At 40.6% G+C, this 16,652-nt stretch overlaps 1 pseudogene; it reads left to right on the forward strand.

Annotated features, from left to right (window-relative positions):
* Positions 1-1,005: 1,005 nt before the first annotated feature.
* Positions 1,006-3,192, forward strand: LOC102841873 (annotated as a pseudogene).
* Positions 3,193-16,652: the final 13,460 nt, after the last annotated feature.

A 16,652-nucleotide genomic window follows, 5' to 3' on the forward strand; every position in this document is an offset into this window, starting at 1 on the left:
TTTGCAGCAGATTTGCCCAGTGAAATACATCGTTTTATTTCCTGGCTTCCGTGAGGGTTGATTGCAAATTCAAGTAAAATGAAATCCTTGACAATTTCCATCTTTATTCCCTTTGTCATGACACTGTGTACTGGTCCAGTTGTGAGGATTCTTGTTTTCTTTATATTGAAATCTACTCCATATTAAAGGCTGTAGTCCTTGATGTTCATCAGTATGTGCTTCAAGTCCTCTTCACTTTCAGCAAGCAATGCTGTGCTAGCTACAAATCACAGGTTGTTAATGAGTCTTTCTACTATCCTAATATCATGTTCATTTTCATACTTTCCCACTTTTTGGCTGATTTGCTCACACATACAGATTGAATAAGTATAATAAAAGGATGCAACCCTAGCTCACACCTTTCTTGGTTTTAAACCAATTGTTATCTCTTTGTTCTGTTCTAAGACTGCCTGCTTCTTCATTTGTGTTCAAGTTGTGCATGAGCACAATTAAGCAATCTGGAATTCCCATTTTCAATATTATCCATAATTTGTTATAATATACCCAGTTGAATACTGCTGCATAGTCAATAAAACACAGGCAAATATCTTTCAAGCATTCTTTACTTTCAGCCGAGATCTATTTGACATCAGCAATGCTATCCCTTAGTCTACATTTCTTCTTTATTAGGCTTGAATTTCTGGCAGCTCCTTGTCAACATAATGCTACAATCGTTTTAAAATTATCTTCAGCAAAATTTTATTTGTGTGTGATATTAATTATAGTGTTGGGCAATTTCCACATTCGGTTGGGTCACCTTTCTTTGAAATGGGTACAAATATGGATCTCTTCTAGTTGGTTGCCTAGATAGCTATCTTATAAATTTGTTGGCATAGACTAGTGAGTGCCTTCAGTGCTGAATCCACTTGTTAATACATTTCAGTTGGTACCCTAAGACTCTTAGATCCATTTCTCTCCAGTGTTACTCAGTTGTCCTCTCCTCCTTTTTGCAGCAATGGACAGGCCATGGCAGACCCTTGTGTGAGGCAGATCAAAATCAAAACTGGCATAGTAAAGTGATCGGTCAAAGAAAACATGATGTATGAAAAAGAAGCAAAACAACAAGAAGAAAAGATTGAAAAAATAAAGGCTGAACATGGTGAAAATTATGGCGTTAAAAAGCAGACAGACTATAACTGATTGGAATACTTAAAATGGGGCTACAACATGCCCAGTGAAGGAGGCTTCCTGTGGAGCCTCTGCATTACATAAGACCATAGGTGGGATCCTGAACCGCATCCAGAATCTTCTGAGGTGGGAAATTTCCACTGGAAAAGGCAAGCAGACCAGCCTGGAGCTGCTAGAAGAACAGAAGATACTTCTTGAAAGACTGACAGGAAAAATACAAAACAATAATGGCAGTTCGACTGACCACTACAAGAACAAGTAAGTTGCTCACCCAGGAGACATCAAGGCAAGTGGTCAGATCCTCTCAGGGCAAACCTCCTTCCAAGACTGAGATTCAATGGGAATACATGAGCAGACATGCGTTCTGACTGGTGACCACGTTGGTCACTGGTAAGCAGAAATGAGGGAAAAACAGCAATGAAGCTGCAAGTTAAGCCCTACTACATTCAATAGACCCCTGTGAGACTGGGTGGAGAACTGGTTGGCCAGCAATATGGAAAGATCTGGGGATTCCTGGGCCCAGAATCAGTGACATAGCCACAGAGGACTAGAGTGGAGAATGAAGCATCCAGCTGATAAGCAGAGAGGGCATATGCATAAGAACACTACTTGCAGATAATACCGACTTGACCTGGCTTCAATGGCTGAATGATCAGAACTCAACTAGAAGAAGAAAGAAGAGGAAAAAAAGAGCAATCTGATACAAATTGATGAAATTGACCTACACCTATGGATGCAGTAGCTCACAAAAGGAAACAAATCTTTACAGCAAGGATCATTCCCACCCTCTCCATACACAGAGTAGACAGGGATGGGCAACTTGGACATTGGCTTCCCAAAATGGGGGGGCTACAAAGGCAAGAAGTGACTGGCTTATAAGCTTTCAAGAGGAAGCCTAGACCAGAGGGCACGGAGGAGGGTAGAATCTCCACTGAGTAGTGTCCAATTTGTCTGGGCGGGGCTGATGAAAGGAGATGGGGATAGAAGTCATGTGGTACAATAGTGAATAATTGCTATCAGGATGACTGTGAGGGTTAGAAATGTAAAGCTGGATGTTTTGCAGCAAAAGAAGGGGAGTGATTGACTTTGCATTCTAGGAATGGAGGTCCCTGGGACCGTCAAGGGAGAAGAGCAGAGTGCAGGACCCTACCCAGAGAAATAGTGACACCAGAGATGGAGGCAGAGACGATGACGTGGAGAGGTGGAGCAGCTAGGGATTCTAGACCCAGAGAGGGAGAGGAGCTGGGTGCTGATGACAGGGGGCAGGCTTGTAGGGTATATTGTTTGGTTGGTTGATGATGCATGGAGGGGATTGTAACCATGACAATGAAATGATAGACGGTAAGATCATTGTAAAGCTAATGTTCTCCCATGTAAACTATCACATAATTCACAACATCAAAAAAACCCACATTAAATTCAAAACATTAAAAAAAAAAAAAAGATTAAGGGAGAAAAAAAAAGAAGCAGGTAGAGACCATCAAGGGAGAAGAGCATGAGCAGAATGTGGGACCCTATCCAGGGAAGCAGTGACAGCAGAGATGGAGGCAGAGATGAGGACATGGAGAGATAGAGCAGCTGAGAACTCTAGACTCATGGAAAGAGCAAGGCTGTGTGCTGGCAGCCAGAAGACAGGCTTGTAGAATGTGCTGTTGGGTTGTTTAAATGATTCCTGAGTGTTTTTGTGTACATAAAACAAAAAACAAGGGCATAGAAGCAAATACTGTTGAATGGTGATCCATGGAGGGGATTGTAATCATTGCAATGGTATGAAATATGATAGAATGAGCACAAAACTGATGTTCTCCCATGTAATCTATCACTCAATGCACAAGAAAAACTTAAAGAAAAAAAGCAGGCAGTGATCTTACAACAGTCCCGGATGATGATCCCAGATTGCTAGTGCAAGTTGGAAGCTGCATAAACTCATCTTCTGTAGTATCAGAAAGTGGAAAAGACTTGGAAGAAGCTGAGGAACTTAAAGAAGCATGTTCAGTACTGGATTCAGTGAAGTTGGAAGCCTGACATTTTTCTGGATGGGGTCTTTTGCCTTAAATCTTGAGATCCAGTTCACAGTTCATTATTTCTGACCACTGCTGTTTAATGTTCAAGTAGAATGAGAATGTGATTCCTTTTATGCAGTTTGTCAAATAAAATTGTTTCTTAAAAAAAAATAATAATAATAAGGATCCTTAGATCCAGCTTTTATCAAACTGGCATGATCCTTCTGACCTTTTTGACTTTGCATATTCTGTTCCTGGTGCCAGAAGAACTCTTCCTCCTTTCTCAGAATGGCTAATTCATAATTGTTAACTAAGTCAAAGTGTCATTTCCTCTGGGAAGTATTTCCTGGATGCCCTTTCCACTGCCATCTCTACTCAGACCCTTTGCTGTATCTCCGTAGCATCTCTATCACATACTCTCTCCCACAATATAGACGTAGTTGGTTTCTATGTGAGGAACTTGCAGCTTGTGGGCAGCCTTGTGCTTTTCATTTCTCTTTCTCTTGTGTCCTGCACAGTCCATGACCTACAGTCACTCCATCTATGCTTGCTGAATCCTGTGAAGAAACTGTTCTAAAATGATATACCCAATAAATAGAAAAGCTGATCTCCAGACTTCAGTGCATCCCACTGTGTCTCTTGGAATTTAGAAACTAAGAAGTCAGTAACTGGATTGATATATTAATTCTGAAGTGAGCCATAAAACGGGAAAATAGATAGCATTCATTTAACTTTCAGGAATATCTATTGAGCTCTTACTGTGGCCAGGAACAGAGTTGAGAGATGCCACGATGGAAGGTGGATTTTGATTGGCTGTGGCAGATAAAGGAGCATCACATGGAAGCACCATTGTCACATGGTTACCATTCTGAAATCAAGTGCTCAGGAGTTGGGTGGCCTAGCCTCAGGAAATTCGTACACTACAGGAGGGTAGAGTGAGTCTTGGGCACCTCCAGAAACCCCAGGATATCTGCACAGCTAACTAACCCATCTCCCATCTTCTGCTCTCCTTGATGATTGGAGATGAACTACTAAAGAAAAAGTATTTGGACAGCAGAAGCCAAGTTCCTCCCAACTCAGTCAGCAGCCAGAAAAAAAGGAGCCCAAGTTCCCAGGAGGAAATCTGGTGTTAGAATTTATTGTTTATCAACAGCACCACCTGGCACAGCTTTAGCCACTGGATTCTGTTAAAAGTGGGAAAGAGAGCTAAATAAATCACAGTTTGTCATTCCCAACACCTGGATGGTGGGAGAGGAGGAAAGTCAGCAAGCTCAGGGCCAAGAGGTCACTGAAAATCCAAGAACTGGAGTCTTGAGAGCATCTGGGTTGTGGAAACTGCATCCTCCAGTTCATGGTCCCTTGGGGACATCTTCAAGGGCGAGCAGGCAGGAAGACGAGCATGGAAGCCAAGATACAGAGGATGCTCTGTCAGAAAACATCATGTGTCTTCTTGTCCTCCACTAGGGACCTTAGTGTTTTCAAACACCATCCCATGGTTTTGACAGAGGCTGCGAAGTGGCAGGATGAAGAGAGACTGGTGTGAGTAGGAGGTCCCAGTACTGGTTATGAAACTGATTTAAGGAAAAGGGATGGATGATGATTGGCTGGTAGTAATTTGTGGAAATATGCAAATCAAGAGTTAATGGGACTCAGCCAGATCAGCATATTGTCCCATCCCATTTTAACATCTTTTGAGATGGCCTCAAATTTTACTGGGACCATAAGGCACACAATAAAATGAATTGCAGTAGAGAAAATAAACGTCATTGGTTAATAAATACTTTGCTTTTGGACAGTATGTTATATGAAAAAAATTTTTTCCTGTACATTAAATGGTCCCAGACCAATTTGGTTATGTAAATCTGGACATGTCAAATTTCAATTTTTTTTTTTTCAAGATAAGATCAAACCTACTGCCATCAAGTCAATTCTGACTGAATGAGACCCAAAAAGACAGAGTAGAAGTGCCCTATAGTGTCTCCAAACAAACTTAGAAAAGGTGACTCTCCTTACTGAAAGACTTTAAAATCATCATTCTGAAATATTATAAGTATAATAATAATGATAATCTATGCTTCATATTTTGTAGTGGGGCTTTAAAAATATTCCCTATGGAATTAATTGGAAGTCATACTTGATGCCTAGATTTAGTTTAGAATGGCCTATGGATGCTGATTGACATAGGCTTTATTTATGTGTATTTCTCGTAAAATGGTTTCAACTCCTCTGAGAATCATCTACTGCAATTGAGTCAGTTTCCACTGATGGAGCTCCTGCAGGTTAAAGATTAGAAATGTGCTCCATAGTGGTTTTTTGGCTGTAGTCTTTATAGCAGCAGATTGTAAGGACTTCCTTCCACGGTGCCATTAGGTAGGTTTGAACTCCCAATCTTTCTGTTAGGAGTCAAGTGCAAACTGTTTCTACTACCTAGGAACCTTAAGCAAATCACTGTAGAGCCCTTTTTCTAGGACTTGATAAAAGCAAACTTTCTAAATTTCAAATTTAGGGAAAAAAAGAAACCAGCAGGAAGGAGGATAATAATTACTTCATCATTGTGGAGTTAAAGCTTTACAAGTCAGAAAAGATGAAAATCCAGCCCCATTTCATGACTGAGTTTCATTGTCTTGTCAGTGGTAGCCAGCAAATAGATTCTGAAGTACCCTTAAGCGGAAGCTTAATTAAAAGGACAAAATTTGCAACAGGCTTTGTTGAAGGCCAGCAGACTCGGATTTTGTAAAGTCCAGGAAGGAAGGGGATTTCAAAGATAAAGGCCATCCATAGAAAACGTTTTGTTTCCAACTCCCAGAAGAGCTCCATCAGGAAATAAACAGGAATGTACAGGGATGGGGAGAGAGCAAGAAACAGAAAGGAACAAAGTGGTTGAGAGACAGAAAAACTTTCTAAGGATACACTTTTGCATTTTTGTTTCCAACAATGACCTCAAAATACAAACTACAGTGAAAGAATGAGAAGTCAGTACTTCAAGTGCACTTTGTTTTGCAAGAGTGTCCATAAGAGGATGGTTGTTGCAGACTGTGCAGAGGTTTGAGGCCCTATAGGCCTGAGTGTAACAGATCTAGCCACTTGGCAGTTAATAGCAAATTGTTTTTCATCGGATTGTTTAATCATATTTATTTAATTCCAAAAATGAGCCCTGGTTGTCCACAGAGAAATGCAATATTCCCCTAAGTTTCTAAGGTCAAGATTTTCCCCCTAGAACCAAGGCAGTAAAACTTCCTCAGAGGACGAACAAGGACAGGTTTACTGGGATTAAGCAGGGAGGCTCTGGAGAGGAACTGCCCAGGGTATATTCACTTGGGGTGGAGCGGTAAATTCTGGGAATATGGGATTAAGGACAATGGGGACAACGCCCTCGGACCACCCTGGGTTCAATCAGTTTGATCCAAGTGAAGGTTAAACCCAGTAAAGAAGAAAGGAATATTGGTTTAAGTAAGGTTTACTGGCTTAACTTATCTTAACGATTGTCTTGTCTGAATAATACCATTCTTCTGTAAAGATCCCTCCCCGCTTGGTGTGAAGCTCCTCCCCTGAATAAAGCAGAGGCCCGAGCCTCCCCAGGTGTGCATTACTGGTTGGAAGGCTTGGAGTAAAGATTGCTGTGCATTACTGGTTGGAAGGCATGCAGTAAAGATTGCAGGGCAGTGAGTCGCTTCCTGCAGAGGCCATGATGCCTGTAGTCCCAAGCCTGCCCACCAGTGATGTATCCACCCTGGCTTTGGAGTGCCTCATTGTCTCCCTCCTTCTGTTTGTCTGTGTATTCTTATGCTATCCCTATCGCCGCTGGATCTCCCCTCCTCGTGAACCAAACACTCGTGAACAACACAACTATGTCGAGGTCAGACCCCCGACAGTTGGTGATTTGAACCCACCCAAAGTATCTTGGAGTCCTGGTGTGGCACTGTGGGTTAATGCGCCAGACTGCAAAGCCATTTGAAGTGCCAGGTTGGTAGTTCAAGCTCACCAGTCACTCCTCGGAAACCCTATACAGGGTCGCTATGGGTTGGAACCGACTTGACGGCACTTAACAACAACAACAACAAAGTACCTTGGAAGAAAAACCTGGTGATCTCTTTCTGGAGAGTAACAGTCTTCAAAACACTAGACAGCATGTTCCTTCTGCTCTGGAACAATCGAGTAACCAGGAGTCAGACTTTATAAATCAATAAAGTTTGTATTTTAGGTTTATAGAAAAATGGGAGCAGATAGTTCCCATCTACCCCTGATGCTAATATACAGTTTCCCCTATTATTAACATCTTGCATTACTGTGGTACATTTGTTACAATTGAACCATTATTGTTACATTGTTGTTGTTGTTGTTGTTAAGTGCCATCGAGTCGGTTCCGACCCATAGCGACCCTGTACCGGGTTTCCGAGGGTGTAAATCTTTACGGGAGTAGAAAGCCTCATCTTTCTCCCACGGAGCGGCTGGTAGTTTTGAACCACAGACCTTAAGGTTCGCAGCCCGATTTGTAACCACTACGCTACCAGAGCTCCATAATCATTAATTAAAGTGCATGTTGTGTGCCCTTGAGTTGGTTCTGACACACACTGATCCTATATAGAGTTACCTAGACTGTAAATCTGTGAGGGAGCAAACGACTTCAACTTTCTTCCTTGAAGTAGCTGGTGGCTTCAAACTGCTGATCTTGCAGACAGCAGTCCAAAAGTGAGCATACAAGAATCATGGTACTAAAGGAAGAAGTCTAAACTGCACTGAAGGCACGAGCAAAAAACAAAGCTCCTGGATGTGATGGAATACACATTGAAATTTTTCAACAAATTGATGAAGCACTCACTGGAGGTGCTCATTCATCTATGCCAAGAAATTTGGAAGACAGCTATCTGGCCAGTAATTGGAAGAGATTCAAGTTTGTTCCCATTCCAAAGAAAGGGGACTCAATGGAATGCAGAAAGCATTGAGCATATCATTAATATCACAGGCAAGCAAAATTTTACAGAAGATTATTCAGAAACAGCTGCAACAGTACATTGACAGGGAGCTGCCAGAAATACAAGCAGTGTTCATAATAGAATGTGGAACAAGGTATATAACTGCTGACGTCAGATGGATCTTGGCTGAATGCATTGAACAACAGAAAGATGTTTCCTTATGCTTCAGTGACTATGCAAAGACTTTCAACTGTGTGGATAACGACAAGATATGGATAACACTGTGAAGGATGGGTATTCCAGAACACTTAACTGTGTCCATGAGGAACCTGTACATAGACCAAGAGGCAATCGTTAGAACAGAACAAGGGGACATTGAATGACTTAAAATCAGGAAAGGTGTATGCCAGGGCTGTGTCCTTTCATCATATTTATTCCACCTGTTGTTGTTGTTATGTGCCGTGGAGTCAGTTCTGACTCATAGTGACCCTGCACAGGGTTTCTGAGGCTGTAAATCTTTACAGGAGCAGAAAGCCTCATCTTTCTCCCACGGAACAGCTGGTAGTTTCAAACTGCCAACCTTGAGGTTAGCAGCCCGATTTGTAATCACTATGCTACCAGAGCTCCTTTATTCCATCTGTATGCTGAACAAATAATTTGAGAAATTGGATTATATGAAGAAGAATATGGCATCAAGATTGGAGGAAGACTTATTAAAAGCATGATATATACAGATGATAGAACCTTGCTTACTGAAAGCAGAGGGCTTAAAATACTTAGTGATGAAGATCAAAGACAACCTTCAGTATGCATTTACCTCACTGTAAAGAAAACAAAGATTCTACAACTGGACCAATAAATAATATAATGATAAATGGAGAAAAGTTTGAAGCTGTAATAAACTTCCTTTGGCTTGAATCCACAGTCAACACTCATGGAAGTAGCATTCAAGAAATCAAACTACATATTGCATTAGGCAAATCTGCTGCACAAAACCCCTTTAAAATGCTCAAGAGCAAAAACGTTAGTTTTAGGTCTAAGTGTGCCTTGTCCCAACCATGCTATTTTCAGTAGTCTCATAAACTTGTGAAAGTTGGAAAGTAGGAGAATGGATGCATTTGAGTTATGGTGTTGGAGAAGAATGTTAAAAGTACCATGGGCCACCAAAATAGCACATACATTTGTATTGGAAGAAGTACAACAGAACGTTCCTTAGAAGCCAGGATGGAGAGACTTTGTGTCATCCCTGGTACTTTGGAAATGTTATCAGGAGGGACCAGTTACTAGACAGTGTGCTAGGTAAAGTGGAGTGTCACCAAAAATGAGGAAGACCATCATTGCTGTGGAAGCAGCCATGGGCTCAAGCATAACAATTGTAAGGTTGGCATAGGACTGGGCAGTGTTTTGCTGTGTTGTACATCAGATTGATGAGTCAGAACCAACTAAACGGCATCTAGCAACAATGAAAACAAATATTTTATCACTTTTTCTTTTGGCTAGTGTTCTTGTTAAGTGCCATCGAGATATTTGTGACTTATAGGGACTCAATATAGGGTTTCAGACACTCAGTTCGTGGGTTTCAACCAACGACCTTGTTATTAACACTGCTATTAGTACAGTGCTTATCCTACAGCTCCACACTACTATCCCTTTAAAGCAGGGGTAGGAAACGTCTAGCCCATGGGCTATATAAGGCTCACAAAATCATTTGGTCAGGCCCTGCCAGGGCAACCACAGTTCCAGCCATCATATTGTTGTTGTTGTTTTTGTTAAGTGCTATCGAGTTGATTCTAACCCATAGAAACCCTGTATAGGGTTTCCGAGGAGCAGCTTGAACTGCAAACCTTGTTGTTTCAACTGACCTTGAATTATAACAGCGCCATCACATTTGGAGTGAATTAATGAAATGCTCGACCACATACAGCAGCCTAATTAGGAAGTTGATAATTTTGTATGACCTGTGAATAATGATATAAATTTTGGCAGAAGAAAAGTTTCCCCATCTCTGTTTTACAGGGACATAGATAATGCCCACTGATAATTAAGCCATACGTTGGACATTTTTCTCATAGTATAATCTTTCCTACACTCTTGTTTCTCCCACATATTGTTCATATGGTTTATAGCATTACCATTACCCAATCTGGAAACTCAAACCTTTGTTTATCGTTTTCTCTCCCTACTTCACACATTCAATTGATTATCCAATCCTATCAGGTCAACTTCATAAATACCTCTCAATAGCCACCCCCTGTTCAATGCTTCCATTCCTTCTTCACTAAAATACATTTCCTACACTATAATCTTGGTGACCACCACTAGTCTGTCAGTTGGTCACACTGTGGTGGCTTGTGAGTTGCTGTGATTCTGGAAACTATGCCACTGGTATTTTAAATATCAGCAGGGTCATCCATGGTGGATAGGATTCAGATGAACATCCAGACAAAAACAGACGAGGAAGAAGGAGAGAGGAACTACTTCCAAATATTTAGTCACTGAAAACCTTATGAATAGCAGAGAAACACTGTCAGAAATAGTGCCAGAAAATGAGCCCCTCAGGTTGGAAGGCATGCTGAGGAACAGCTGCCTCCTTAAAGTAGAGTTGACTGTGATGACATGAATGGAGTAAAGCCCTTGGGACTTTCATTTGCTGATGGGGCACAACTCAAAATGAAGAGAAACAGCTGTAAATATCTATTAATAATCAGAACATGGAATGTACGAAGTCTGAATATAGGAAAACTGGAAATTGTCAAAAATGAAATGGAACATATAAACATCATATCTTAGGCATTAGTGAGCTGAAAAGGACTGGCATTGGTCATTTTGAATCTGACAACCACATGGGTTACTATGTCGGAAATGACAAACTGAAGAGGAATGGTATTGCATTCATTTTCAAAAAGAACATATTCAGATCAGTTATAAGGTACAATGCTTTCTGTGATAGGATAATATCTATGCACCTACAGCAAAGACCAGTTAATATCACTAGTATTCAAATTTACGCACCAACCACTAAAGCTAATGAGGATGAAATATGAAATAGAAGAATTCTACTAAATTCTTCAATCTGAAATTGATCAAACATGCAATCAAGATGATCATTACTGGTGATTGGAATGCAAAGGTTGGGAGCAAAGAGGAAGGATCAGTAGTTGAAAAATATGACCTTGGTGATAGAAATGATGCTGGAAATCACATGAATTCTGCAAAATCAATGATTTGTTCATTTCAAATACCTTCTTTAGACAGCATAAGAGACGATTATACAAATGGATCTCACCAGATGGAATACACAGAAATCAAACTGACAACATCTGTGGAAAGAAAAGGTGGAAAAGCTCCACATCATCAGGGGCAGATTGTGGAACAGACCAGCAATTACTCATATGCAAATTCAAAGTGAAGCTGAAAAAGATGAAAACAATTCCACAAGAGCTCAAATATGACTTTGAATACATCCCACCTGAATTCAGAGAACACCTGAAGAACAGATTTGATGCATTAAACACTAAAGACCAAAGACCAGAAGAGTTGTGGGATGACATCAAGAACATCATACATGAAGAAAGCAGAAAGTCGTTAAAAAGACAAGAAAGAAGGAAAAGATCAAAATGGATGTCAGAAGAGACACCGAAATTTGCTCTCCAGTGTAGAGATGCTAAAGCAAATGGAAGAAATGAAGAGGTACAAGAGTTGAACAGAAAATTTCAAAGGTCACCTTGAGAAGATAAATTTAAATATTACAATGAACTGTTCAAAGATCTGGAGTCAGAAAACCAAAAGGGAAGAACACGCTCAGCATTTCTCATGCTGAAGAAACTGAAGAAAAAATTCAAGCCTCGATTTTCATATTGAAGGATTCTTTGGACAAATTATTGAATGATGCAGAAAGCATCAAAAGAAGGTGGAAGGAATACACAGTCACTGTACCAAAAGGAAATGGTTGATATTCAACTGTTTCAAGAGGTAGTATATGATCAAGAGCCAATGATACTTAGGGAGGATATCCAAGGTGCATTGAAGGAATTTACAAAGAACAAAGCACCAGTAATTGATGGAATAAAAATTGAAATCTTTCAAGAAAGTGAGGTAGCACAAGAAAGTGAGGAGGCACTCATCCATCTATGCCAAGAACTTTGTAAGACAACTATCTTGCCAACTGATTGGAAGAGATCCATATTTGTGCCCATTCCAAAGAGAGGTGACCCAATGGAATGTGGAAATCATTGGACAATATCTTTGATATCCCATGCTAGTAACGTTTTATTCAAGGTAAAACAGAAATGGCTGCAAGCATATATTGACAGAGAACTTCACGAGGTTCAAGCCAGATTCAAAAGAGCACCTGGAACAAGGGATATCATTGTTGATGTCGGATGGATCTTGGCTGAAAGCAGAGAATATCAGAAAGATGTTTACCTGTGCTTTATTGACTACATAAAAACTTTCAATTGTGTGGATTATGACAAGCTATGGACAAAATTGCATAGTATGAGTATTCCAGAACACTTAATTGTGTTCTTGAGGAATCTGTACATGAAACAAGAGGCAGTTGTTTGAACAGAACATGGGAACACTGAATAGTTTAAAACTAAGAAAGGTGTGTGACACAGTTGTATTCTTTCATCATACTTTTTCAATCTGTATGCTGAGCAAATCTGAGAAGCTGGGTAATAAGAAGAAAAATGTGGCATCAGGATTGGAGGAAGACTCATTAATAACCTGCGATATGCAGATGATACAACCTTGTTTGCTGAAAGTGAAGAGGACTTAAAATACTTACTGGTGAAGATCAAAGACCACAGCCTTTGGTATGGATTGCATCTCAATGTAAACAAAACAAAAATCCTCACCATTGGACCAATAAATAACATTCTGATCAACAGAGAAAAGAGCAAAGTTGTCAAGGACATCATTCTTCTTGGATCAACATTCATGGAAGCAAAAGTCAAGAAATCAAATGAAATATTGCATTAGGCAAAGATGCTGTACAACATCTTTTTAAAGTGTTGAAGAACAAAGATGTCAGCTTGAGGACTAAGGTTCACCTAACCTAAGCCATTGTATTTTTCAATAACCTTCCATGCATACAAAAACTGGACAGTGAATAAGGGAGACTGTAGAATAATTGATGCCTTTGAGTTATGGTGTTAGAGGAGAATATTGAAAATGCCATAGGCTGCCAAAAGAACCAAAAGATCTGTGTTGGAAGAAGTGCAGCCAGACTGCTCCTTCGAGGCCAGGATGACCAAACTTTGTCTCTCATACTTTGTACATATTGTCAGGAGGGACCTGTCACTGGAGAAGGATATCGTATTTGGTAAGGTGGAGGGTCAGAGAAAAAAAGGAAGACCCTCCAGAAGGATGGATTGGTGAAGTGGCAGCATCCATGGACTCCAGCGTGGCAACAATTTTGAGGTTGACCCTGTACCGGTCAGTGTTTAGTACAGTTTTACATGTGTCGCTATGAGTTGTTGCCAACTTGATGGCACCTAACAACAACAACAACAAGCTTGGTGACCTAATAGTATAGCTTGTGCCCTCTCCTACATTTATGGGGGCCATCCACTAAAGACCAGTTGTCTTCAAGTCAGTTCCAACACATGGAGACCTCACGTGTGTCAGAGTAGAACTGTGCTAAATAGGGTTTTCAATGGTTGATTTTTTTTTTTTTCCTAAAGTAGACAAGCAGGTCTTCCTTCCGAGGTACCTCTTGGAACCTCAAACCTTCAATTTTAAATTAGCAGCCTAGAATGCTAAGTGTCTATACCACTAGGGATTCTATGATGACCATTAAAAAAACTAAAAATCACAACATAAAAACACAAGTCAATTCCAACTCACAGTGGCCCTATCTACTGTTTCTGAGACTATAACTCTTTACTGGAGCAGATCACCTCATCTTTCTCCCGAGAAGTGGCTGGAATGTGAACCGTTGACTTTGCCATGAGCCTATTGTTGTTGTTTTGAAGTGCCATCAAGTCAATTCTGTCCCATAGAGACCCTGTATAGGGTTTCTAAGGAGCAGCTGGTGAGCTTGAACCACCGACCTTGTAGAAGGATTAAAATCAGTCCACTGTTCAACACTAACTTGTCCTTCTCCATCGCTGTGTCCCACATCACAAAGGGCCTTGGACATTCAGCATGCATATCCAAGTTCTCTGCCTTATACTTCCAGCAAAAAAGCCACCTTTGGGGCTTAAAGAATGGGAAGTGGAGTTCTACACTTGTGCTTATTTGATCTGGAGAGTTCTGTTCCTGAACACTCATGTGTGATCTAGAAGAAGAGAACACAGGTTCTGGGTAGACACATCCCTTTGGTCCTATGGAACCCTTGTGTTGTGAAAAACAGTAGAGTGGCCACAAGAGAGTAAGAGCTGGGTCTTCTAACAGGCAGGTCGCAAAGCAAGTCCTTTTGTCATAAACTATAGGTGGTTGTTAAGTGCCTTGAATCAGTTTTGACTCATGTTGTTGTTGTTGTTGTTGTTGTTGTTGTTGTTGTTGTTGTTAGGTGCTGTCGAGTTGGTTCTGACTCATAGACAACCCTATGCACAACAGAATGAAACACTGCCCAGGCCTGGGCCATCCTCACTTGAGCCAATTGCTGCTGCCACTGTGCTAAATCATCTCCTGGGGTCTTCCTCTTTTTCACTAATTTCCTACTTTACCAATCATGGTATCCTTCTCCAGGTATTAGTCCCTCCTAACAACTCCTGGTGTGGTGCTGTAGGATCAGCACTGGACTGCGAACCACAAGGTCAGCTGTTCAAACTCACCAGCTAATCCTTGGAAATCCTACACAGGGTCATTATGAGTCAGAACAGACTCGATGGAACTTAACAACAACAATAACATGTCCGAGGTATGAGAGATGAAACCTCACCATACTGGCTTTTAAGGAACATCTATCGGGCTGTACTTCCAATACAGATTTGTTTGTTCTTCTGGCAGTCCATGATACTTTTAATATTCTTCCAACACCATAATTCAAATGCATCACCATAATTCAAATGCATCAATGGTGTTTCTTATTTATTGTTCAATTTTCACATGCATATGAGGCTACTGAAAATACCACAGCTTGGGTCAGGAGTACTGTACTCCTCAAACTGATATCTTTGCTCTTGAATACCCTATGGAACACAATTCTACTCTGATATGTTGTCATGAGTTAAAGTCAACTTGATGACAACTGATAATTCAAGTTTGTTTGTTTGTTTTGTAACCTAAAAAAGTCCTGTAAGATCTTCCTCCAGCGTAGACACCAGGATTTTTCCATTTCTGTATCCCACAATCTGGTACAGACTTTAGCACATAGTAGGTACTTGAGACATCTATTACTTGGAAGCAAAATGTATGCTGGTTGAATTAATAATTGAGAACTGTGCTTGTCAGTGTTGAATGAAATGAAAGCTTGCAATGTTACTTAGGAATGTTGGAAGAACAAGATCCTGAATGATTGGTTTCTGCAATTATTTGCGGATCAAAGCAGTGGAAAGTAAAGCAATTCTAGAAAAAGATCAAATCTGCAGCCAACTTGGCAATGTGAACTTTAGGAAGCTGAAAACCTCATTACCTTTTCCCTTTTCCTGTGAAAGAGGAAGAAGTCAGGGTGGAGAGCTGGGATGGTCTTGGCCAACTCACAGGTGAACTACTCATTCCCAAGCAAGAGTGGGGCTTTTGTTGTACTTCTCCTTATGTATTCAATAAAACAAAGACTGGATAGAATAGTGTCAGAAAAATACAACCATATCTTCACCAATTTGATCTGTCTTGTTAGGATTATGTATCTTTGCTTAGTCAAATTACCAACAATAAAGTCATGAAGAGCCTTCATGCATACCAGGATGAGAACACCGATCATCATTTATTCCCAAACTGCATGAAACCTTAGAAGGTGGTCTATTCACCTGCTGTCTAATCATCTCCATAACTTCCCTTGAATTAACTTCTAGTGCCTTCTTAAACCATTCATGAAGAGACACCTCTTTAGACAGTTTGCCCAATGTACAGACTGGGCTGAGACCTGTGTTTGAAATTTTCAAATGCTCTCACTTAAGTTCTTAGAAAATATTTACAAGTCTAATCCTTCTTCCAAATCAAATTCCTCTTCCTGGACCTTCAGATACTAGAGACGGTTACTGTGTCTCCTGAATAAATATCCCAAGGTCCTTCATCAGTCTATCACAGAACCCTAGGGTTTTGATATCCTTTAGGGCAGTCACTGGATCATGTACTTTGTTGTTAAGTACCCTCTGGTCAGTTCCCACTCAAAGCGACTCTATAGGATTTCTGAAAAGCAGCTGGTGGGTTTGAACTACGGATCTCACGGTTAGCCATCCTATAGCCCACAACAGGACTCCTTAAGCTTCATGTTGTTTTTGTTAAGTGCCATCAAGTTGTTTCTGCCTCATAATGACCCTTTGTAGGGTTTTTGAGGAGTGGCTGGTGGGTTTGAACCACTAACTTTGTGATTGGAAGTCCAGTGCTTATCCTATAGTACCACATCAGGATCATAAAAGAGTTAAGTGCAAAGAGCATGCAATGCGATTGAAGTAGGCAC

This window comes from Chrysochloris asiatica, unplaced genomic scaffold, assembly GCF_000296735.1.
Source record: "Chrysochloris asiatica unplaced genomic scaffold, ChrAsi1.0 scaffold00115, whole genome shotgun sequence".
NCBI classification, from domain to species: domain Eukaryota; kingdom Metazoa; phylum Chordata; class Mammalia; order Afrosoricida; family Chrysochloridae; genus Chrysochloris; species Chrysochloris asiatica.